General features: G+C 45.7%; 6 non-coding genes across 6 annotated transcripts; 2 read left to right on the plus strand and 4 right to left on the minus strand.

The window, feature by feature from the left end:
- The first annotated feature begins 4,664 nt into the window (after window positions 1-4,664).
- trnai-uau (transfer RNA isoleucine (anticodon UAU)) lies at window positions 4,665-4,737 on the plus strand. Its single transcript has one exon. It is a non-coding gene; the product is annotated as a tRNA-Ile (tRNA).
- Window positions 4,738-5,543: 806 nt separating this feature from the next.
- trnag-ucc (transfer RNA glycine (anticodon UCC)) lies at window positions 5,544-5,616 on the plus strand. The gene has a single exon. It is a non-coding gene; the product is annotated as a tRNA-Gly (tRNA).
- Window positions 5,617-6,288: 672 nt separating this feature from the next.
- Window positions 6,289-6,360, minus strand: trnaw-cca (transfer RNA tryptophan (anticodon CCA)). The gene has a single exon. It is a non-coding gene; the product is annotated as a tRNA-Trp (tRNA).
- A 7,703-nt stretch (window positions 6,361-14,063) lies between these two features.
- Window positions 14,064-14,136, minus strand: trnav-aac (transfer RNA valine (anticodon AAC)). Its single transcript has one exon. It is a non-coding gene; the product is annotated as a tRNA-Val (tRNA).
- Window positions 14,137-14,578: 442 nt separating this feature from the next.
- trnan-guu (transfer RNA asparagine (anticodon GUU)) lies at window positions 14,579-14,652 on the minus strand. Its single transcript has one exon. It is a non-coding gene; the product is annotated as a tRNA-Asn (tRNA).
- A 1,945-nt stretch (window positions 14,653-16,597) lies between these two features.
- On the minus strand, window positions 16,598-16,670 carry trnak-cuu (transfer RNA lysine (anticodon CUU)). The gene has a single exon. It is a non-coding gene; the product is annotated as a tRNA-Lys (tRNA).
- Between the last annotated feature and the right edge of the window lie 9,040 nt (window positions 16,671-25,710).

The raw sequence follows: 25,710 nt of genomic DNA on the forward strand, positions 1-25,710 counted from the left end.
TTAACTCATCAGTATGTCAAAATAGGGATGGGACCTGCATCCGTGGAAAATGTGTGCGATGTCTCATCTCCGTTCATACTCCTTGCAGACAGCAGGCTGTTATATTCATCAAATAACAGGTACCAGCTACCTTTAATAGATTTCTAACAGACAGCCTGCCTTTAAGTGATTGGAGCTTCCCCCTGCTGGTGGAAAGTGCGAATTTCATGCAATCCTCGTTCAACGCTGATCTCCAACGCAGATTGCAGGTGAGTCCTCAGGCCTGACGAAAATCTCGTCCTGCCTGCGCAGGGACCATTGGGCACGGGGTAACAGCGGATCGTGCTCCTCCCGCCCAAAAACAGGCCATATCCAAATTTCCTCCTCAGTGTCCAGGTAACATTCTTGTGAATCTGCGCTGCACTCCCAAGACCAATATGTCCTTCCGAAGGTGTGGTACCCACAACTGAACACTGTACTCTCAGTGTGGTCTAACCAGGGCTTTGTCTAGTTGTAGCATAACTTCTACCCCATTGTATTCTGGTCTTCTAGATATAAAGGCCAGCATTCATGAGACTTTCATGCTTATTTTCTGTACCTGCCCATGACATTTTAATGATCTGTATACATGGACCTCTAAGTCTCTTGTGATTTTGTGATTTCCGTTCCCACTGCTGTTTCCCTGCACCAGTTACAAAGTACAGTCCTGGTCCCACTGCTGCTGAGACCCTGTGCTTCTGCCATCTCAAGCCTTCATTTCTCCAACACTCTCATCGCCTCACATATTTAAATTAGCCGAGCCAGGAAATACCACCTGGAATCACAGAGCCTTTCCCTGAGATCTCACGGTGTCACCCGTCCAGTTAAAGGGGCCTCACCCTGTGATCTCACGGTGTGGCCCGTCCAGTTAAAGGGGCCTCACCCTGTGATTTCACGGTGTGATCCGTCCAGTTAAAGGGACTTCACCCTGTGATCTCACGGTGAGACCCGTTCAATTAACGCGGCCTCACCCTGAGGTCTCACGGTTTGACCCGTCCAGTTAAAGCAGTCTCACCGTGTGATCTCACGGTGTGACCCGTCCAGTTAAAGGGGTCTCACCCTGAGATCTCACGGTTTGACCCGTCCAGTTAAAGGTGTCTCACCCTGAGATCTTATGGTGTGACCCGTCCAGTTAAAAGGGTCTCACCCTGAGATCTCACGGTTTGACCCATCCAGTTCAAGTTATCTCACCGTGAGCTCTCACGGTGTGACCTGTCCAGTTAAAGCGGCCTCACCCTGAGATCTCACGTTGTGACCCATCCAGTTAAAGAGCCTCAGCCTCTGATCTCACGGTTTGACCCGTCCAGTTCAAGGGGCAAAAGAGAGACAGAGGAAATTGTCCCAGTTCCATTAAAGCGTGCAGGATCTGCTCCAGCTGCAGTCGATGGGGATGGATGTCGGGGAGGAACTCAGGGAGGTGAAGGGCCAGAAAGTCTCACTCTTCGCCTCCGAGGCATCGAAGATCACCTTTCGGTCCAGAGTCCGCTCCGTGGGGCAGGACGAGAAGTGTTCGCGGTTCTTCTTCCAGAAGCTGCACAGAGAGACCTCTGGTGATCAGCAGCCTGAAGGAGGAAGAGGGCTCGGTGACGTCTTCACAGACCGACATACTGAGGATCAGCAAGTCGTTTTATGCCGGGCTGTATGACGCAAAGCCCAGAGACAGCACGGCCTCCCAACCCTTCCTGTCCTCTATTACGGAGGTCTAAGAGGACAGCGATTGACAGAGCCTGGATCGCCCACTGACCTTGGTAAAGCTGACAAAGGCCGTCCGGTCCTTCGAGAATAGTAGAAATCCGGGGAATGATGTTTTACCGGTTGAGTTGTACTCGGCTCTGTGGGACTGGATAGGCCCAGGCCTACTGGATGTGTAGGGGAGTTTGCTTCTGGCAGGCAGCATTTCAGAGTCCATGACGAAAGGCATCATCACCCTCATCTACAAGCAGAAGGGGGAGAGGGAAGAAATAAGAAATTGGCGACCCATTTCCTTGCTAAATGCCGAATGCAAGATTCTGTCCAAGGTCATCGCCAACAGGCTCAAGTCTGCTCTGGAGCGGGTGATCCACCCGGATCAGACCAGCACTGTACCCGGCAGGAAGAGTTCAGATCGCCTTGAGCTGCCCAGGTATACGATCGCCTACGTGCAAGAAAGGCGGTGAACATCTGCCTCATCAGCCTGTACACGGAGAAGGCCTTTGATAGGATATTCCACACGTACATGATGGACGTGGTCTTCAAAACAGGGCTTGGGGAGGGAATCCGCGATTGGATCCGACTGCTTCTACGCGGACATCCATAGAGCATTCTCAATCAATGGGCGGGAGTCAGAGAGTTTTCCAATCAGCTCTTGGGTCAGGCCGGGCTGTCGACTCTCCGTGGTCTTGTTCATTTACCCCGTCCATCAGGAAGTACACAGGTATCAGGGGTTGACGATCCCATGCAGTGCAGATTCTCGGGATGAGGCCACCCTGTACATGGATGACGTCACCGTCTTTTGCTCCAATCAGCAGTCGGTCCACAGACTGATGTGCATCTGCGAACGTTTCGAGCTGGCCTCGAGGGGGCCACAGTGAACCGCAGTAAGAGTGAGGACATATTCTATGGCAGGTGGGAGACCCGATCCTTTGTCCCTTTAACCGTCAGGTCCGGCTACCTGATGATGTTGGGGATCGGGTTCGGGGGGCCCCAAGCCTCCACCAAGAAATGGGAGGAGCGGGTCGCCATAGCCAAACAGAAGCTTGGTATGTTGGGGGGACGCTCTCTCTCCATAACCAACAGGCACCTGATGAAGAAGTGTGAAGTACTCGCGGTGTTGCTCTACGTGGCCCCGGTCTGGCCCATTCCCCACAGTTCCTTCGCAACAGTCACCCGAGCTATCTTCCACTTCGTCTGGAGGTCCAAGGTAGAACGTGTCCACAGGAATACCATGCACAAGTCCCCAGGCAAAGGGGGCAGAAGCGTCCCCAATGCTGCCCTGATCCTGATGGCCACTTTTGCATTTGGCGGCCTCAGGATGTGTGTAGAGACCCGGTACAAAAACACCAAATGTCTCTACGTGCTGAGTTTCTACCTGTCCAATACACTGAGAAAACTGGGTCTGGTCATGGTGGCCGAACAGACGCAGGACGTCCCGTCCAGCTGGATCGTCCCCCACCACTGTCCCAGGTGGAGAAGTTCCTGAGGAAGAACCACTTCGACCACAAGGCCGTGAGACAGTGGAACGTTCTGGGGGTCGTGCAGGAAAAGGAGAGGGTGGATCCGATCGGTCAGTTCCCATTTGGCAGAACGTCTCGTCGCCAGATCTGACCAACAGGCACCAGGATATGGGCTGGATGGTGGTGAGAAGGGCCCTTCCCCTGCAGTCCTTCCAACATGTACGGTACCTCAGCACCACCTCAAGCTGCATTCAAGGCTGCAACGGGACTGAGACCGTCCTCCGTCTCCTGGTGGACTGGACCTTTACGCAGAAAGTTTGGAGAGAGATGCGTTGGTGTGTGTCCCGGCTGATCCCCAACACCTCGGTAACACAGGACGCTGTGCTCTATCGACTGTTCCCCGGGAGGCACACCGAGACAGATGTCAGCTGCTGCTGGAAGACCATCAACTCGGTGAAGGAGGCCCTTCAGTCCGCCCGAAACCTGCTGGTCTTCCAGCTGAAGGAGCTGTCCACGACTGAGTGTTGCCGACTGGCACACTCCAAGGTCCAGGAGAACGTGCTGCGGGACGCACTGAGGCGCGTTGCGGTCTACGCAAGGGCCCTATGGGAAAGAGCACCGTGTAAAGCCATCCCACCTTTATTTATACAGAATGTATTCCAAGACATGTACTGTGTATTGTATTGAAATAATGGGATCATCGTGTGTGCGATATGTTTTGTATTGTTTTGAATTGAAATTGCGAACTTTAACCCTGAACTGTATGTATCATTAAATTTATGAAATAAAGTATATTTCGAATATTTTTTTTAAAATTGCTGCTCAACGGCACTCCTTTGAGCAGCGAGAGACCTGTCCAAAAGACTGACAGAAGTCTTTTTTGCCTGAAAGTGAGTGCGGTTTGACGTGTTGTTGCTCAAAGGCACTCCCTGCTGGTGAGCAGAGGCAAATGCTCGAGTAAAACAGCTTTCAGGTTTGAGAAAGGAAAAGTGCCAACATTTTAAGCAGCAAGCAGTCTGTAAAGTTAAGAGAGCGGCCTTGAGCTCAATACCGCTCACTCCGAAAGCACGTTCACTATTTTGAGCCAGAATTTAACCAACGATTTAAGAGTGATTTTGCTTTCAAGTTTTAATCTCCACAAGTTTTCCACACTACCAGCTGAGCTATCGAAGGGAAGCAGCAAAGGTCCCTCTCTTTGGTGATTGTTCACCGTGTGCCTTTTGACACTCCTGGACTCGTGAAGTCGTGTGGGCATGACCGAGACTGACTCGGTACCTGCTCATACCGCAGCGCTGTGAGCGTTTGAGCTCCGACTTACTCGACACACCTTTGGCCAGTCGAGCAATGGGGAATGTGTCTGACCAAAATTCAGAAGATTGTAGGTTCGATTTCCAACTGGATGGAGAGATTTTGCAAACTGCGGATTGGTTTATGATTTTGCACCTTGCAAACTTTCCTACTTGATAGAGCTGCCTGGATATTTATAGAGCAAGTGCCTTCTTAGCGCAGCAGGCAGCGCGTCAGTCTTATAATCTGAAGGTCCTGAGTTCAATCCTCAGAGAAGGCATCATTATGCTTTTTTTTTCCATCTTTGCTCAAGACCAAAATCAAGAATTTTTGCTTCCTGCAGCACACAAAAAGATTAGCTGCCCCTTGACCTCTCTGTACAGTAGCACGCAGTGAAGCTTAAGAAGCACATGGACCATGGACTCGTTGAAAACTGACGCCACTTTTGTTTCTGGACAATTGACCCAAGTCAAAAGATGAGTGGAGAATTCAAGAATCTATCCTGCTATCTTTCACATGCTCAACGAGCACTCGACTTGAATCATAGAAAGATTACAGCACGATGGCCGAATGATCTCCTCTTGTGGACAAACATAATACGATGATACTCAGTGTCGTCAGACGGAAAAGCAACACATTCCAAATAAGAGCAGAGAGAGGAAACTAGTCTAACAGCATAACAGCACGGTGAGATATTGTATTTGAGCAGGATGAGGAGGGATAGTTTATCATGGTGGTCGTCACATGGAGTATCATTTGTGACTTTGATAAGGACCATTTCATGCTGCGACAGGGGCGGAAACCTAATTGGAGAGATTCAGCCCGGGCGCGGCCCCATCGTGCGCGGTGAGACGGAGGGGGGTGGGGGGAAGTGTCAGAGCTGGTGCTCAATGGTGGAAGCAGCATAAAAGTTTAAAACGGTACTCGCCCAACGTGGGGCTCAAACCCACTACCCTGAGAGTTTTTAAAGAAAAGACGGAGCAGCCACTGTCTGTATCTCTTGCTGGACTTGAAACAACACATTCCAAATACGAGCAGAGAGAGGACACCATTCAGTTGCCCATTGTGTTCAGTAAAATATCATCGGTTTCTGTAGTGTAGCGGTTATCACGTTTGCTTTCCACGCAAAAAGTCCCCGGTTTGATCCCGGGCGGAAACGTTATTTTGAAACTTGGTCTCCATGAACATCCAGATCGAATTTCTTCTCGTGTCAAAAAGGGAGACAGTGGCGGCTCCCTTATTCTTTGTCAGCTGCATCTTTTACTTCATTAAACAGATAAATTTGAGTGAGAGAAAACTGATTCTCAGTGACGCTCATTTCAAGTTTTATTCCCTTTTAATCTGGAAGGATATATGGGCTTTGGACAGAGTGGCTTTTGAAAGGAGTTCGTGGGGTGGGATCGACAAAACTTTTCCGCTGTTGGGGGACAAGGGAACCGAACCAACCATCTACCAAGTTCTCCTGAATTGCAAGTTGCAAAGGGAAACCGATCAAAAAAAGCCCTTTCATTGACCATGGAGGTTTCGACAATTTTCTGATAACAAAGAGCTCAATCTGTTTCTCTTGTCTATTTCCCGATGTTTCCGGATACTGTCTGCACCCCTGCCCTGTGTTTATCTCACTATGTGTCCACCTGCAGGGTGGTTTTTGAACGAAGACGTGTGTTTGTCTTCTGTTCTTTACATTAAATGAATGAGGGCATCAGGTGCTTCCCTACCTGACACTGGGGAACCAGAGACAGACTTGAGAGCAGGGTTCTGTTAATTGTGAAGACGCAAAGAAAACATTAATTGCAGAATTATACAAACCATCTCAAAGGGGAAAAAACTGCGACCCTGACGTGATTTGAACACGCAACCTTCTAATCTGGAGTCAGACGCGCTACCGTTGCGCCACGAGACCTGGCTGCTCCAATGGGCGTTTGTTTCTATCAATGTTTCTCAAGCACCACTTCATAGCTTCCACATTGGTGGAATGGGTTGGCTTTCAAATCCCCGCCCACCCCCACCGGATGTCAGGCAGCATCAGAAGTTTCCTTCACCTGTCAGCGGCAGCATGGCGCTCGCTTCCATCGCCTGCTGTCAGCGGACTGCAGCAAATCCAATCACATTCATCTTGCACCCAGAATTATCACATCACAGGAAAAGGATGTGGGAAACTGCTCAAGATACATAACAGGAGGGGAAACTTCTGAAAAACACTTAGACTTTCGGTGTTGAGACGTCGATTAGAACTGCAAAAAAGAACGTGTGAAGATATAAACTATGGGTGTGATGTTTATACATGTAGGAAACTGCTCAAAATACATAACAGGATGGGAAGCTTCTGAAAAAACACGTGGGCTTTCGTTGTTTGGACATTGGTTAGAATTGCAAAAAAAGAACGTGTTAAAATAAAAACTATGGGTTTGATGTTTATATATAAAGTGAATGTTTGTTCGCGGATTTCTCCCATTACTGTCGCAACTATGGGTTGTTAATCCATCAACAATAACTTCCGCTTGATTTTAGCCCGAGTGGTTACAAAATAGCAAGTTTAATAGATTGACTTACAACAGAGTTGCACTACAGCTGTCTTCAACATTACATTCAACAATATTATTATGATAATACAACTGTCTACAGATCACATTAATGACAAGCAATCAACACAATCTGTCCTCTCTGCGAATCCAGGTAGATCAGACCTGACCTTTGCGGATTGCCTGTGGCAATGGACTTCTGACTGTCCCCTATTGAGAGCTCCAACATTTGAGAAGGGAACATGCTCTATCTGTATACGATTCTGCTGCATTGTTCTGTACATAATCACCACTGATCTTTACTCATGGTCATAAACCATCCCACTTTGCTGACTCTCAGAACACACCAAAGATTGTTTCATGTCTTAGTGTTTATTTCGCCTTTCTCCGTCATCAGGTTTTGGATGCCTTTACTAGGTTAGCACAACCTGGAGTTCAGGTGTCCAGGACACCTAAGTTTCTCTGGATATCAACAATTAATAGTTTCTCACCATTTCAAAAATATTCTGTTTTTCTGTTCTTCCTACCAAAGTGAATAACCTCACATTTCCCCACATTATACTCCATCTGCCACCTTCTTGCCCACACACTTAACCTGTCTGTATCCCTTTGCAGACTCTTTGCGCCCTCCGCAGAGCTTTCTTTCCCAACGAGCTTTGTATCATCAGCAAAATTGGATACATTGCACTCGATCCCTTCATCATGTCATTAAAAGTCTTCGATAGGAATATAAATAGTAAACGGGTAGTAAGCGGAGGGGTAAGACCGATTGGGGACCAAAAAGGTGATCTACACATGAAGGCATAGAGCATGACTGAGATACTAAATGAGTATTTTGCATCTGTCTTTACCGAGGAAGAAAATGCTGCCGAATCCAGAGTAAAGGGGGAGGTAGCTGAGATACTGGATGAGGTGAAAATTGATAAAGAGGAGATACTGGAAAGGCTGGCTGTACTTGAAGTCGATATGTCACCTGGTCCGAATGGGATGCATACTCGGCTGCTGAGGGAAGTCACGGTGTAAATTGCAGAGGTCCTGGCCATAATCTTTCAATGCTCCTTAGATACACGGTTTGTTGCCAGACAACTGGAGAATTGCAGATGTTGAACCCTTGTTAAAAAAAGCGTGTCAGGATAAACCCAGCAACTACAGGCCAGTCAGTTTAACCACGGTGGTGGGAAGCTTTTAGAAATGATAATCTGGGACAAAATTAATAGTCATTTGGACAAGTGTGGATTGATAATAGAAAGCCACTGTGGATTTGTTAAAGGCAAATCGTGATTGAGTTTTGTGATGAGTCAACAGAGAGGGCTGATGAGGGCAATGTGGTTGATGTTGTGTATGTGGCCTTTCAAAAGGCGTTTGATAAAGTGCCACAAAATTTTCTTGTCAAAAGGGGCGATAGTGGCTGCTTCCTTATTCTTTAAAAGCGCTTTCTTTTATTTCACTCAACAGATAACTTTGAGTGAGCGAAAACTGATCCACAGTGACGCTTATTTCAAGTTTATACCCTTTTAATCTGAAAGGATATATTGGCCTTGGAAGGAGTGCAGCACAGATTCACCAGATTGTTACCAGGATGTAATGTGTTAAATTATTAGAAGATGTTATATAAACTAGGCTTAAAATCACACAAGTCACACTGCAAAAAAATTTCATTTTTGATACATCCATTAATGACCTGGACTTGGGTATACAGGGCATAATTTAAAAGTTTGCAGATGAAACGAAACTCGGGAATGTAGTAAACAATGTGGTGGATCGTATCAGACTTCAGGAGGACATAGACAGCCTGGTGAAATGGACTTTATTAATAGAGACATAGAATACAAAAACAATAAAGTTATGCTAAACGTTTATAAAACATTGGTTCGGCTGCAGTTGGAATATTGTGTTCAATTCTGAGCACCACACTTGAGGAAAAATGCCAAGGCCTTGAAGAGGGTGCAGAGGAGATTTACTAGACTGGCAACAGGGACGAGGGAAATCAGGGTGTGAATGTAATGTGGCGAGAATGGAGAAGCTGGGATTATCCCCTTTGAGCACAGAAGATTAAGGGGAGATTTGATAGAGGTGTTCAAAATTATGAAAGGTTTTTACAGAGCAAATAAGGAGAAACTGTTTTCAGTGGCAGAAGGGTCGGTAACCAGAGGACACAGATTTAAGCTAATTGGCAAAAGAGCCAGAGGCGACATGAGGGAACATAATTTATGCAGCGAGTTGTTATGATCTGGAATGCACTGCCTGAAAGGCCGGTGGAAGCAGATTCAACAGTAAATTTCAAAAATTGATTGGATAAATACTTGAATAGGAAATTTGCAGGGCTTCAGTTCTGAAATGCATTTACATCTAACAAATCAGAAATATATTTTTAATCTTACACGGCTGCAGCCCAATATATTTATAACTATGGCAAGCATGCATTTTAGAGCTCCCTGGTGGTTTAGCGCTTAGAACTTTGCCTTCTCACCGACGCGGCCCGAGTTCGATTCTGGATCAGAGAGTTTGTTTTTCCAAAACAGTTCACTTAATTACATAAAATAATTCAAGTCTCTGAGATGATTCTTTTAATTACCATTAATAAACCCACAACTTTCTGATTCGCACTGAACGACATGCTAACAAGTTTGCCGAGTGACTGTCGAAACTACGCTAACTTTTCTGACTTTCATCCATTCTCATTTTATGCACTTTATTTTTGGATCCTGTTTGAAAGTGTTCAGTGTTGACGAGACCAGGAATCTGGTGCAGCCGTTGTTGAATGTGAAAGGATTGCAGCCCAATTTACACGAGAGAAAGCTCGCGCCTGGAAATTTGTGAGGAGCAAGTTCCAGCAAATTGTTTCTGACCCGGGATTAAACCGGGAGTTTTTCGTGTGTGAGGCCAACATGATAATCATTACATCACGAAAACATCTATTTAGTCCAGACCAGGTCAGATGGAAGTGTGAAGGGAGAAAGTGAACTGCTGACTCCCCCTTCTGGGGGATATCCCAAAGCGCTTCATAGAGGTGTAATCAAAAACAAAGAATCATAGAAACACAGGAGGCCATTCGGCCCATCGTGCCTGTGCCAGCTCTTTAAACAAAATGGTGCAATTTTAAAGAGGCTGCAGGAACAGAGAGACCTGGGGGCATACGTACACAAATCTTTAAAGGTGGCAGGACAAGTTCAATAGATTGTAAAAAAAAAAGTATTCGGGATCGTTGACTTTATGAATAGAGGCTCAGAGTACAAAAGCAAGGAACTTGTGCTAAACCTTTATAAATCACTGGTTAGGCCCCAGCTGGCCACCACACAATTCTGCCCACCACATTTTAGGAAGGATGTCAAGGCCTTGGAGAGGTTGCAGAGGTGATTTACTAGAATGGTGCCAGGGATGAGGGACTTCAGTGAGCTGGAGAGACTGGAGAAGCTGGGACTGTTTTCCTTTGAGCAGAGAAGGCTAAGGGGTGATTTAACAGAGGTGTTCAAAATCATGAACGGTTTTGAAAGAATAAATAAGGAGAAATTATTTCCAGTGCCAGAAAGGATGGTGACCAGAGGAACCGGATTTATGGTAATTGGCAACAGGGGTGAGACGAGGAGAATGTTTTTACGCAGCGAGTTGTCATGATCTGGAATGCACTGCCTGAAAGGGTGGTGGAAACAGATTCAATAATAATACTCAAAGGGGAACTGGATAAATACTTGAAGGGGAAAATTTTGCAGGGCTATGGGGAAAGGGAAGGGGAGTGAGTCTAATTGGATAGCACTTTCAAAGAGTTGGCACAGGCACGATGGGCCGAATGTCCTCCTTCTATGATGTTTCCATGCTGTGATTCGATGCTATGGAGGATTTTCTGATGCAGTGGATATTCGGGGCAGAGGACCAAATGGCGATTGAGCTCGACGGCAGGTGTATACAGTTCGTTCAAAGGACTGAAGCTGATGGTTTCATTCTTCCCGTCGTTTAGCAGCAGGAAATTACTCGGCCTTGCAGGCGACTTTTTTGTCTTCTTTCATGGGATATGGGTGTCAATGGCGAGGTCAGCATTTATTGCCCATCCCGAATTGCTCTTGAGAAGGTGCTGGTGAGCCGCCTTCGTGAACTGCACCTTTCATTGACTGTGTCATTGACATTTTCTGGATAGAGAGAAACAATTTCCGCTGTTTGGGGATTCTAGGACTAGGGGCACAGTCTGAAAATTAGAGCCAGACCTTTCAGGGGTGAGATTACAAAACACTTCCACACACAAAGGATGGAAGAAGTTTGAACTCTCTTCCCCGAACGGCAATTGATATTTGCTTAATTGCTAATTTTAAATCTGAGATCGATAGCTTTTTGCCAACCGAAGGAATGAATGGATATGGGTCAAAGGCAGGTATATGGAGTTAGATCACAAATCAGCCATGATGTTATCAAATGGAGGAGCGGGCTCGAGGGGCTGAAATAGCAGACTCCTGTTCCTATGGTACATTTCCCCAAGTGTCTGTTCTCACCATAGTTGTTGCCTTGTGTTTAAAGCATATTTTCGTTTAAAGCTCGGTTCAGGGATGAGCCGGTGGGCGTCAAAACATGCCGTGGATCGAGACGAGGTTGGTTTTTGCGGGAAGAGCAAATCAACTGGGCCAAAAATCAACTGCAGCTCAAGCAACAAATAAAATAGGAGTCAAAATAACTAATATTAGAAGCGGGATTCGAGCCTCCGCCTCTAATGAAAACTGCGACTTAAACGCAGCGCCTTCGACCGCTCGGCTTTCCTGACTGATAAATGACGTGCTCACTCGCCACCCTTTCCACATTGAGACCCCTCCGGAGAAAGTTTCACTCACTCCAGTGCTTGGTAAGATAAATGCTGCTGGAAAGGCTCGGTGAGCGGGATGCCACCTCCCCGGGTTTTCCTGAGCCAATTGTACTTTATTCCAATTTAATCACGGGAATATCCGCAATCAGGAGCTAAAAGGAAATAAAAGCTGAATCATAGAGAAAGGGAAATCCATATTACATCTGATAAGCCGACCAACAGAGGATCCTGGGTGGACTACTGGTTAGGATTTGGTGCTCTCACCGTCGCGGCCTGGGTTTGATTCCCGGTCAGGAAAATAACATTTGCACACTTGTTCTCTTTGTCGCATGAACTTATTCAAAGTCTGTGGGGAAAATAAACAATCATTGTTTTAATTAACCGATAACTTTATTTTGCAGAATGAAAGACGACTGAGGGGAGTTGGAAAACTTTAATAATTTCTTTTGTGCGATGAACTTTTCATCCCTTCTCATTTTACACACTGTATTTTAAGGGCTCGGTTTAAAATGTTCAGTGCTCGTGAGAACACGAATTTGTGTTTCAGTGAACAAAACCGGCTTTTTCACAGATGAAAAAAAATCTGCCCCAACATAATGTCCCCACCCGGGAACTTTTCGCATGTGAGGCGAACGTGATAACCACTACACTACGGAAACCGCTGTGTTTTTTACCAGCCAGAAGTTAGAATAACTGCATTGATTCTCTTTCATAACTATTCAATTGATCGAAGTTGCACAAGTCAAAAAAGAAAATGTTCATTTCAAAGTTATTAAGCTCCAAAATGTGGCCTGCCTTGTTTGGACAGGGGTTGACCCTGACGTCACAGCCTCAACAAAACATATTCTCAACATTTCCACTGTGAATAGGAGGAGGCCATTCAGCCCCTTGAACCTGTTCCGCCCTTCAATTAGATCATGGATGATCTGCACCTGAAATCCATTTACCCGCCTTTGCTCCCGATCCCTCGATACCCTGACCCAACAAAAATCTATCGATCTCAGTCTTGAAAGCTTCAATTGACGCCCAGCATCCACAGCCTTTTGGGGGACAGAGTTCCAGACTTCTACTGTCCTTTGTGTAAAAAAGTGCTTCCTGATTTCGAACCTGAGTGGCATGGTTCTAATTTTTAGGTTCTGTCCCCCTCGTTCTTGATTCCCCAGAGGAAATTGATTCTCTCTCTCTATTCTATCGAATTATTTAAACATATTAAACACCTCGCTCAGACCGCCCCTCAATCTTCCATACTCGAGGGAATACGGGCCGAGTCTATGCAGCCTGTCCTCATAATTAAATCTTTTTAGCCCCGGTAACGTTCTGGTGAATCTGCTCTGCACCCCCTCCAAGGCCAATCTATCCTTCCTGAGGTGCAGTGTCCAAAACTGAACGCAGTTATATAAACAGTGACCGTGATTTTAAATTTGCACGAAGTGATTTTGAGGTAGTCTCCTTTAAATTTTTCAAAGCCGACCCCTAATTTATGATAGTCCGGCCATTTCACCAGCCGTGTTGAAAACAAAACATATCTTTACCTTTCGCGTCTTTTTTCGAAAGGCAAAAAATATATTTCCCGTGACCTCTGAAGGATGGACAAATACATTTCAGAAAGCTGAAGCAAGTTCACCGAGCTGAAATCGTCTGACCACGTTAAAGGCGCTATATATATATATGTATATGTATATATATGTATATATATATGTGCAAATAGTTGCTGTCTGTTTCTGTGGTTGTCTATTTTCTGTGTGTGTCCATCTGCAGGTCGATTTTGAATCAATACCAGTATTCGTGTCAGTTTGTTGCATGAAATAAATGAGGGTATCAGTCGCTCGCCTCCCTGCCACTGGGTAGGTACTGAGTCAGGGTTTAGACCAAACTTCTGTTTTTTTTTGGTGAAAAAGCAATTAAAACCTTCATTCGGGAATTATCCAGTCTCATGTGAGCGGTGAAAGAAACACTGACCCTGATGTGATGTGAACACGCAGCCTTTTGAACTGGAGTCAGACCTTTGCGCCACGCACTCTGAAGACAGGATCCTGGATGTTATTTTTTATATGAATGTTTCTCAAACACCGTTTCATATATTGGTTGAATGGATGGGGCTTATCAAATCTCCGCCAGATCCCACCGGGAATGAGACAGGATTGGAAGCAGCCTTCACCCCCAATATCACGCTGGCATTCATCGCCTGCTCTCAGCGGGCTGCATGAACAGGGCTGGGAGAAATGGACTTTGTTCACATTATTCAGCAATGTGAATCTTTAAATATTTATTAATTTTAATGGGGACAAGGTTTCAAAATGTTTCCACCCGGTTTCGAACGGGGGACTTTTCGCGTGTTAGGCGAATGTGATAACCACTACACTACGGAAACCTGATACCTCGACCGCCGTATTATGGATAGAACCCCTTAGCCAAACTAATTTCCGTATTGCTGTCCAGGAGATCATTTCACAGGGACACATTTACTGCGCTGTATTTAGGAAGGCTGCAGACAAGGACAGGTGGCGATGGTCAGGCAGGGAATCCCAGAGCATCGCGCTCACACAGACATTTCACTGTTTTTTTTTTCATGTGCCTGATATCCGACGGCAGTGTAAATTATGGCGAATCAGGCATGCTCAGATGACATTGTTCCCAGAGGGCTTTCTTGCAGCCAAATCACACATTCGTGAACTTGAAATGAGTTTAAGAGATCGGATCCATTTCAAGTGCTCCCAGTTACTGCAGATCAGGAATTAAAACCTGGCACCGGCTTCAGGGCTATCAGAATGAGGCAATTGAATCCTAAAGTGGGAAGAAAAAGTTGCAATTTTCGTCTCTGGGTGGGCTCGAACCTCCAACCTTTCGGTTAACAAACGAATGCGCTAACCGATTGCGCCACAGAGACTGACCGGTGCGCTTTTTTGCAAGATACACTAAAGTAACGTGTCACCTAGCCAAAGTTACATGTTGCAGCCACAGAAATGTAGTTGTTCACTCTCAGTATTACTTTTCCAGAAATAAAGGAAGGGTCATTATTTGTGGAAACATGGAAACGGTCTGGTCTCGCTCACAGCATCGATATCACCGCCAACCAGCTCTCCTGCAACCGGCACGCTAATCGGTGCTTTGTCTATTACTAAGTCGCACTGTGGGAGAGCCTTCGCCACACTGACTGCAGCGGTTCAAGAAGGCGGCTCACCACCACCTTCTCAAGGGCAATAAGGGATGGGCAATAAATGCTGGCCTCGCCAGCGACACCCACATCCCATTGGGACCTTGTCAAAAGCCTTGCTAAAATCCATGTAGACTGCATCAAAGTACTCCAGGTGTGTTCTCACCAAAGCCCTATTGAATTGCAGCAAGACTTCCTTACTCTTATACTCCAACCTCCTTCCAAAAAGGCCAATATACCATTTTCTTCCCAATTGCTTGCTGTACCTGCATGTTAACTTTCTGTGATTTGTTTACAAGTACACCCAACTCCCTCTGAATACCAACATTTATTGGACTCTCACCTTTTTAAAAATACTCTGCTTTTCTATTCTTCCTACCAAAGTGGACAATTTCACATTTTCCCACCTTATACTCCAACTGCCACCTTCTTACCCAATCACTTAACCTGTCCATCTCCATTTGCGTCCTCCTCACGGCTTACTTTCCCACCTACCTTTGTATCATCAGCAAACTTGGATACATTGTACTTGGTCCCCTCTTCTAAGAATGTAAACAGCAATTGCAACATAAATTATCCGCCCAGGATCGAAAGCAGGGCCATTTGTGTGAAAAGCGAACTGGTAACCGCTACACCACAAAAAACCGCAGGTGACTTATACTGGACAGAGGGGAACTGACCAGTCACATCTCTTTGCTCTGATTGGGACAGTTTTACTTCTCTTTAAACAACATCTCTCCTGTCCCACACATGGAAAAGAATCATAGAATATTACAGCACAGAAGGAGGCCATTCGGCCGTGTTGCCCTGCCTACTCTATGAAAGAGCTGTCCAATTTAGTCCAAAAAACCAGCCTTTTCCCCGTAACCTTGCAAATCAGTCCTATTCAAGTACCTGTCCAATTGCCTTTTGAAAGTTCCTATGAAAGCTGCTTCCACCACCCTTTCAGGAAGTGGCTACCAGATCGTAACAACCATCTATGTGAAAAGAATCTCCACATTTCCACTCTAGTCCTGAAAGTTCTCAATCCTTCTCCACGGATGACTTTTTACAAACATTTCATTCATCAAAACCACACAAGTTACACAGGAAAAAGTCTTCATTTTTCAAGTTTTTAACGTTCCGAAGGAGCTCCCTAATTTCCCTCCCCTAACCTTATGAATCAGACCATTCGCTCCGGATCCTTTTCCACATGAATCGGCCTCCCCCCTCAGGAAGTAGCCATTCAGATTCTGTGACTGTGGCCAGCTTTGTTCGGGCAGTTGAATTGACAGGGACCTCACACCTCACCCTCCTCCCGTGTTTTCTTCCACATGCGCAGATTGGGGCCGAGCCTGGACTGATTTTATTTCTCTGTCTCACCCGGGGCCGCTGAGTCTCCTACTCAGATCACAAACCAGCTCTCCGACACCCGATCACCAACTCACCCAGTTTGTAAATTGAAACCGGAGCAAGTGCCTTGTCAGAGGGCAAGAGATGTTGGGGAGGCAGCAACCTGTGACAAAATCTCAGGCTCATCAGAGAGGTTTGTGTATCTGAACCCCTAATAACCTTCTGCTCCTTTTAAAGTTTTGACCAATTTACACGAGGCGGCACTGACAGACTCGTCTCTTGCACTGACAGTCAAGCAAGCGAAGGGTTCACTCGCGAAAGCAGCGTAAAAGTTTAAAACGGAATTCGCCCGACGTGGGGTTCCAACCCACGATCCTGAGATTAAGAATGTCATGCTCTACCGACTGAACTAGCCGGGCCTGCTGACACGACTCCAGTTGGTCTATTATTGCAGCGAAGCGGCTGCTGGCTCCCCCCGAGGGGCTGAGTTTAGAAAAGTTGAAGGTGACAGCACAGAAACAGGCCATTCGTGCCAACGCGCCCGTGCCTTGTCCGACAAACCATGAACCAGATTCTCGTGAATTCCAAGGTGTGGAACGAAAACGAACAACAAAATACCTTACATTCGACCGTGGAGGTACAGGCAATTCTCCGAGAAACCGGTTTGTCTATTTCCCGGTGTTTGCCTGTCTCTCTGGCTGTGTTTATTTCTGTGCGTGTGGAGCTGCAGGCTGATTTTGAATTAATAAGTGTGTTTGTGTATGTTTCTTGCAATAAATAAATGACTGAATCAGACGCTTCTCTCTCTGACACTGGGAACTAGTGAGGCAGAATTCAGAACAGGGTTCTGTTTATTGTGAAAAAGGGAACGCCATGTGAATTCCGGAATTATTCAGACTCCTACCAGCGCTAAGAACAAGTGTGACCCCGACGCAATTTGAACACGAAGTCATCTAATCTGGAGTCTGACGTGCTACCTTTGCGCCACAAGGTCGGTTTCTTCTATTCATTCATGGGATGTGGGCATCGCTGGCAAGGCCGGCATTTATTGCCCATCCCTAATTGCCCTCGAGAAGGTGGTGGTGAGCCGCCTTCTTGAAACGCTGCATTCCGTGTGGTGACGGTTCTCCCACAGTGCTGTTACGTCGGGAGTTCCATGATTTTGACCCAGCGATGATGAAGGAACGGCGATATATTTCCAAGTCGGGATGGTGTGTGACTTGGAGGGGAACGTGCAGATGGTGTTGTTCCCATGTGCCTGCTGCCCTTGTCCTTCTAGATGGGAGAGGTCGCTGGTTTGGGAGGTGCTGTCGAAGAAGCCTTGGCGAGTTGCTGCAGTGCATCCTGTGGATGGTACAAACTGCAACCACTGTGCGCTGGTGGTGAAGGGACTGAATGTTCAGGCTGGTGGATGGATTGCCAATCAAGTGGGCTGCTTTGTCCTGGATGGTGTTGAGCTTCTTGAGTGTTGTTGGGGCTGCACTCATCCAGGCAAGTGGAGAGTATTCCATCACACTCCTGACTTGTGCCGTGTAGATGGTGGAAAGGCTTTGGGGAGTCAGGAGGTGAGTCACTCGCCGCAGAATACCCAGCCTCTGACCTGCTCTTGTAGCCACAGTATTTATATGGCTGGCCCAGTTAAATTTCTGGTCAATGTTGACCCCCAGGATGTTCATGGTGGGGGATTCGGCAATGGTGGGGATGGCAATGATCTGGATGTTCACCTTGATGAAAGTTTCTCATACACCGTTTCATTTGTTTCAGATTCCCAAATCCCCGCCCACTCCCACTGGTGTCTGGCAGCCTCAGAAGCAGCCTTCACCTGTCCGCGTGACTGCAGCAAATCCAATTACACACACCCGGCACCCAGAATCATCACATCACAGGAAAATAACTGCTCAAAATGCATAACAGGTCGGGCAGCATCTGAAAAAACGCTGAGAGTTTCGGTGTGTGGACTTTGTTCGGCGCTTTCCCCGTCGTGGCCAGGTTTGGCTTCCCGGTCAGCGAATCTATTTTTACAAAACAGTTCACTTAATTGCACAAAATAATTCAAGTCTCTCAGATGATTCTTTTAATCACCATTAATAAACCCACAACTTTCTGTTTCGCACTGAATGAAATGCGAACAAGTTTGCCGAGTGACTGTCTAAACTATGCTAACTTTTCTAACTTTCATCCCTTCTCATTTTACGCACTACTTAAAAGTGCTCAGTGTTTATGAGACCAGGAATCTGGTGCAGCCGTTGTTGAATGTGAAAGGATTGCAGCCCAATTTACACGAGAGAAAGCTCGCGCCTGGAAGTTTGTGAGGAGCAAGTTCCAGCAAATTGTTTCTGACCCGGGATTAAACCGGGAGTTTTTCGCGTGTGAGGCCAACATGATAACCATTACACCACGAAAACATCTATTTAATCCAACCCAGGTCAGATGGAAGTGTTAAGGGAGAAAGTGAACTGCTGACTCCCACTTCTGGGGGATATCCCAAAGCGCTTCATAGAGGTGTAATCAAAAACAAATAAATCATAGAATCACAGGAGGCCATTCGGCCCATCATGCCTGTGCCAGCTCTTTAAGCTAAATGGTGCAATTTTAAAGGGGGTGCAGGAACAGAGAGACCTGGGGGCATACGTACACACATCTTTGAAGGTGGCAGGACAAGTTGAATAGATTGTAAAAAACAAGTATTCGGGATCGTTGACTTTATGAATAGAGGCATAGAGTACAAAAAAAATGAACTTATGCTAAACATTTATAAATCACTGGTTAGGCGCCAACTGGCCACCACACAATTCTGCCCACCACACTTTAGGAAGGATGTCAAGGCCTTGGAGAGGGTGCAGAGATGATTTACTAGAATGGTGCCAAGGATGAGGGACTTCAGTGAGGTGGAGAGACTGGAGAAGCTGGGGTTGTTCTCCTTTGAGCAGAGACGGTTAAGGGGAGAATTCACAGAGGTGTTCAAAATCATGAACGATTTTGATAGAATAAATAAGGAGAAACTATTTCCAGTGCCAGAAATTATGGTAACCAGAGGACACAGATTTAAGATAATTGGCAACAGAGGTGAGATGAGGAGAATGTTTTTACGCAGCGAGTTGACATGATCTGGAATGCGCTGCCTGAAAGGGTGGTGGAAACAGATTCAATATTAATATTCAAAGGGGAACTGGATAAATACTTGAAGGGGAGAATTTTGCAGGGCTATGGGGAAAGGGAAGGGGAGCGGGTCTAATTGGATAGCACTTTCAAAGAGTTGGCACAGACACGATGGGCCGAATGGCCTCCTTCTGTGATGTTTCCATGCTGTGATTATATGTTATGGAGGATTTTCTGATGCAGTGGATATTCGGGGCAGAGGACCAAGTGGGGATTGAGCTCGACGGCAAGTGTATACAGTTCGTTCAAAGGACTGAAGCCGATGGTTTCATTCTTCCCGTCCTTTAGCAGCAGGAAATTACTCGGCCATGCAGGCGACTTTTTTTATCTTCATTCATGGGATGTGGGTGCCAATGGCAAGGTCAGCATTTATTGCCCATCCCTAATTGCTCTTGAGAAGGTGCTGGTGAGCTGCCTTCGTGAACTTCATTGACATTTTCTGGATAGACAGAAACTATTTCCGCTGGTTGGGGATTTTCGGACAAGGGGGCACAGTCTAAAAATTAGAGCCAGACCTTTCAGGAGTAAGATTAGAAAACACTTCTACACACAAAGGATGGAAGAAGTTTGAAACTCTCTTCCCCGAACGGCAATTGATATTTGCTTAATTGCTAATTTTAAATCTGAGATCGATAGGTTTTTGCCAACCGAAGGTATGAAGGGATATGGGCCAAAGGCAGGTATATGGAGTGAGATCACAGATCAGCCATGATCTTATCAAATGGCGGAGCGGACTCGAGGGGCTGAATGGCCTTCTCCTGTTCCTGTGGTACATTTCCCCAACTGTCTGCTCTCTCCATAGTTGTTGCCTTGTGTTTCCAGCATATTTTCTTTTAACGCTCGGTTTAGAGATGAGCCGGTGGGCGTCAAAACGTGCCGTGGATCGAGACCGGTTTGCTTATTGCGGGAAGAGCAAATCAACTGGGCCGAAAAATCAACCGCAGCTCAAGCAACAAATAAAATAGGAGTCAAATAACTGATGTCAGAAGTGGGATTCGAACATACCCCTCCAAAAGACAATGCGACCTGAACGCAGCGCCTTAATCCGCTCGGCCATCCTGACTGATAAATGATGCCGTCATTCGACACCTTTCACATTGAGACCCCCCCCCCCCCCGGAGAACGTTTCACTCACTCCAGTGCTTGGTAAGATAAATGCTGCTGGAAAGGCTCGGTGAGCGGGATGCCACCTCCCCGGGTTTTCCTGAGTCTACTGTACTTTATTCCTATTTAATCACGGGAATATCCGCAATCAGGAGATAAAAAGAATTAAAATCTGAATCACAAAGAAAGGGAAATCCATATTACATCTGATAAAACAGATGACAGAGTTTCCTGGTGGTCTCGTGGTTAGGATTCGGTGCTTTTACAGCCGCGGCCCGGGTTCGATTCCCGATCAGGAAAGTACCTTTTGAACACTTGTTATATTAATCGCATAAACTTCCTCAAAGTCTGTTTTAATCACCATTAATTAACCGATTACGTTAGTTTGCAGAATGAAAGGCGACTGAGGGAAGTTGGAAAACTTTAATAATTTATTTTGTGCGATGAACTTTTAATTCCTTCTCATTTTACACACTGTATTTATCAGGGCTCGGTTTAAAATGTTCAGTGCTCGTGAGACCACGAATTTGTGTTAAATTTAACAAAACCGGCTCCTTCACAGAGGAAAGAAAAATCTGTCCCACACTGGATCGAACTGGGGACTTTTCGCGTGTGAAGTGAACGTGATAACCACTACACTACAGAAACCTCTGCTTTACTGATTAGCCAGAAATTGGAATGACTGCATTGATTCTCTTTCATAATTATTCAATTGATCGAAATTGGACAAGTCACAAAAGAAAAATGTTCATTTCAAAGTTATTAAACTCCCAAATCTGACCTGCCTTGTTTGGACAGGGGTTGACCCAGACGTCACAGCTTCAACAAAGCATATTCTCAACATTTCCATTGCGAACAGGAGGAGGCCATTCAGCCCCTTGCACCTGTTCCGCCCTTCAATTCGACCATAGATGATCTGTACCTCAAATCCATTTCCCCGCCTTTGTTCCCTATCCCTCGATACCCTCACCCAACAAAAATCGATCGATCTCAGTCTTGAAAGCTTCAGTTGATCCCCAGCATCCACAGCCTTTTAGGGGAGAGAGTTCCAGACTTCTATTGCCCTTTGTGTAAAAAAGTGCTTCCTGATTTCGAACCTGAATGGCATGGTTCCAATTTTAAGGTTTTGTCTCCCTCGTTCTTGATTCCCCAGAGGAAATTGATTCTCTCTCTCTCTATTCTATCGAATCATTTAAACATGTTAAACACCTCGCTCAGACTGCCCCTCAATCTTCTTGACTCGAGGGAATACGAGCCCAGTCTATGCAGCCTGTCTTAACCTTTTCAGCCCCGGTAACATTCTGGTGAATCTGCTCTGCACCCCCTCCAAGGCCAATCTATCCTTCCTGAGGTGCAGTGTCCAAAACTGAACGCAGTTACTCCAGACGCAGTCTAACCAGAGCTTTATATAACTGTAACATAACTTCCACTTTATATTCCAGCCCCCTGAGCTAAAGGCTAACACTCCGTTTTAAAATATTTTTGGACCAGTCCGTTAGCTTTTACTGATTTATGGAAATGAACCGTTAATTCTCTCTGCTTCTCCACAGTTCCGAGCTTCTGACTATTTGGAAAATACCCCGACCATAGGTCCAAAGTGGATTACCCCACATTGAACTCCATCTGCCACAGTTTTGCCCACTCACTTAATCTTTCAATGTTCCTTTGCAACTTTCCACTCGCATCCACACTACTTACTGTAACACCTAACTTAGTGTCATCAGCAAACTTGGATATACGACTCTCTGTTCCTTCATCTGAGTCATTGACGAATACGGTGACAAGCTGAGACCCCAGTTACAGATCCCTGGGGGGACACCACTAGTCGCATCCTGCCAATTGGAGCATGTACCCATTATCCCTACTCTCTGTCTCCTATCTCCAAACCAATTCTCTATCCATGTCAATATATTGCCTCAAGTTCCGTGCGATTTCATTTTTACCAACAATCTCTTGTGTGGAACCTTATCAAATGCCTGTCGGAATTCCATATTAATAAAACCAGATGAACATAGGAACAGGAGTAGGCCATTCAGCCCCTCGTGCCTGCTCCACCATTTGATAAGATCATGGCTGATCTGTGATCGAACTCCATACACCCGCCTTTGGCCCATATCCCTTCATGCATTTGATTGCCAAAAAGCTATCTATCTCAGTTTAAATTGAGCAATTGAACTAGTATCAATTGCCGTTTGCGGAAGAGAGTTCCAAACTTCTACCACCCTTTGTGTGCAGAAATGTTTTCTAATCTCACTCCTGAAAGGTCCGACTCTAATTTTTAGACAAAATGGTGGCAAGTTCGCCAGACATCTTGGACAAAATGGTCGCAAGTACGGCGGCCATCTTGGACAAAATGGCGGCAAGTCCTTCACGGCTGTTCGACAGGAAAAGAAGGAGGCCATTCAGCCCCTCAAGCCTGTTTCATCGTTACTGGAGGCCGATCATCCCCTCAAGCCTGTTACATAGAATCAGGAGGAGGCCATTCAGCCCTTCGAGCCTGTTATACAGGAACTTGAGGCCAATCAACCCTTCAAGCCTGTCAGATAGCAACAGGAGGAGGCCTTTCAGCCCCCGAGCCCGTTACACCAGACCTGAAGGCCATTCAGCAACTCGAGCCTATTACACTGGAATAGGACGCAGCCATTAAGCCCCTCGAGCTTGTTGCACTGGAACAGGAGGAGGCAATTCAGCCCTTCGAGACTGTTATACAGGATCTGGACGCCATTCAGCCCCTCGCGCATTTTATATAGGAACAAGAAGAGTCCATTCAGCCACACGAGCCTGTTACATAGGAACAGGAGTGGACAATTCAGCTCCTCAACCTGTTCCGCCATTCAATTAGATCATGGCTGATCTGTATCTTAACTCCATCTACCCGCCTTGGTTCCTTAATCATCAATACCCTTGCTAATAAAAGTCTATCAATCTCCGTTTTGAAATTTCGGATTGACCCCCAGACTCAACAGAATTTTGTGGGAGAGAGTTCCAGATTTCCACGACCCTTTTGTGAAGCAGTGTTTCCTGACATCACCCCTGGACGGCCCAGCTCTAATTTTAAGGTTATGCCCCTTTGTTCTCGACACCCCCAACAGAGGAAGTAATTTCTCACTATCTACCCTATCAGCTCCTTTCATCATCTTAAACACCTCAATTCAATCACGCCTTAATCTTCTATATTCGGGGGAATACAAGCCTTGTCTATTCAACCTGTCCTCATAATTGAACCCTTTTAGCCCCGATATCATTCTGGTGAATCTGAGCTGCAGCCCTTCCAAGGCCAATATATCCTTCCTGAGGTGCAGTGCCCAGAACTGAATGCAGTCCTCCAGATGGGCTCTAACCTGAGCTCTGTACAGCTGTAACATAACTTCCACCCCTTTATATTCCAGCCCTCTTGAAATAAAGGCCGACATTCTATTCGCCTTTTAAATTATTTCTGTAACTGTCCACTAGCTTTTAATGATTTCTGTACTTGGACCCTAAATCTCTCTGCTCCTCCACAGTTCCGAGCTCCTCACCATTTAGAAAACTCTCTGATCTATCTTTCTTAGATCCGAAGTGGATGACCTCACATTTCCCCACATTGAACTCCATTTGCCACAGTTTTACCCATTCACATAATCTCTGAATGTCCTGGCAATGCTTGGTGCATTTGTTTGGTTGGAGCATGCTTTATATCAGATTGTTATTTAAAAAATATTCGAAATGATTTTTAATTTGTACAGTTTAAACAAGATCATTATTCCCCGTTCACTAAAATGTCTGTGTTTTTCAGATCGTGGAGACAGTTCAGAGATCGTTCCCTTTTTGCCGACTTTAATTAAGTGAAATTTTGCTGATTTAAAATCAGCTGTATTTCTAAGCTTGAAAAAGCAGCTCCTCTGTTAGGTGAATTATTTATTATTTCTTGGAACAGAAATAATAAATAATTCACAAATGCTATCCGAAACTGTGACCTAACCTTCGAACATCCTGGTTCTTTGTTGTCTTTTTCTCACAAACTATGGAAGCTGTCGACTTGATTAACATTCTCAGAGATTCCAAACAGACTCATCAGTTAGAAAAAGGCAGGCTGATAAATGGCTTCAAAACAGTGACTGTGAGCCAGTCATTTTAAGCAATGGTCTGTTTAATTTCAAATAAGCTGCCAATCAAAACTGTACAAGAAGAAATGACCCCGGAGGTTTGTATCTGAATCAAATGTTTGACTTTGTGAGGTGCAGTTTGCCTTCAAGAGGTGTTAACCACTCACGCAATATCGGGGCCCCCCTGCTGGTGAGAAGCCGCTCAACAGCGCAGCCAGGCCTGACTGCTCGCAGGAATCAGGGAAATCACCAGGCAGCACCAATCTCACGGACTGTCTGCATCTCAACGACCGGGTGCAGGTTCATCACATGGGAGTTAATCGACCCCCGCGCCCGGATTCGGGGGTTATCGAATTTAACCCCGCACATATCTTTATATATATTTTACATAGAATACAGTACGGCACAGAAACAGGCCATTCAGCCCATCTGGGTGAAACAATTCCCATGTTTCATACTATTACCTAACACAACTGCCCAACTTGGTTCTGATGAAATGTCATTGACCTGAAAGATTAACTCTGTTTCTCTCTCCACAGATTCTGCCTGACCTGCTGAGGGTTTCCAGCATTTTCCATGTTATCAGAGTATCACTTCCCTCATCACCTAACTACACTCCTCCACTGGATGTCGCCTTGTGGTGCAAACAGGCTCCTTCCGCACAGCCAGGTGTTCTGCTTTAGGCATTAATTATAACTATAACTTTTGAACTTGTTAGTTAAGACATATGGCCTTGCCAATTTACCAGAAAGCAGAATGGTGTTTATCTCTCACCAGTCCAGCCCTTTCCCGCTGCATCAGCTTGGAATGATACGTAGCAATCATACAGATGTCACGCCTCTCCTGCTTCCCTGTGAAGCTGGTAAGATGAATCGCACACAATGCTGTCTGACACACATACACAACAGCTCTGACTGATTTAAAGGTCTTGTTATGATGGTCAGAGAATTGTTTATATCAAAATGAGAATTATACTTATGAGTATTATGATATCAGCTACAATCCAAGAGTTTCTGGATTTCAGAATCTACCGGTCTCTATATTAAACACATGCATGCATATAAAATGAAGTAAATCTGTCTTATGATTGTAGTTTCATTCTCCCAACAGA

This window comes from Heptranchias perlo, unplaced genomic scaffold (assembly GCF_035084215.1).
Source record: "Heptranchias perlo isolate sHepPer1 unplaced genomic scaffold, sHepPer1.hap1 HAP1_SCAFFOLD_55, whole genome shotgun sequence".
NCBI classification, from domain to species: domain Eukaryota; kingdom Metazoa; phylum Chordata; class Chondrichthyes; order Hexanchiformes; family Hexanchidae; genus Heptranchias; species Heptranchias perlo.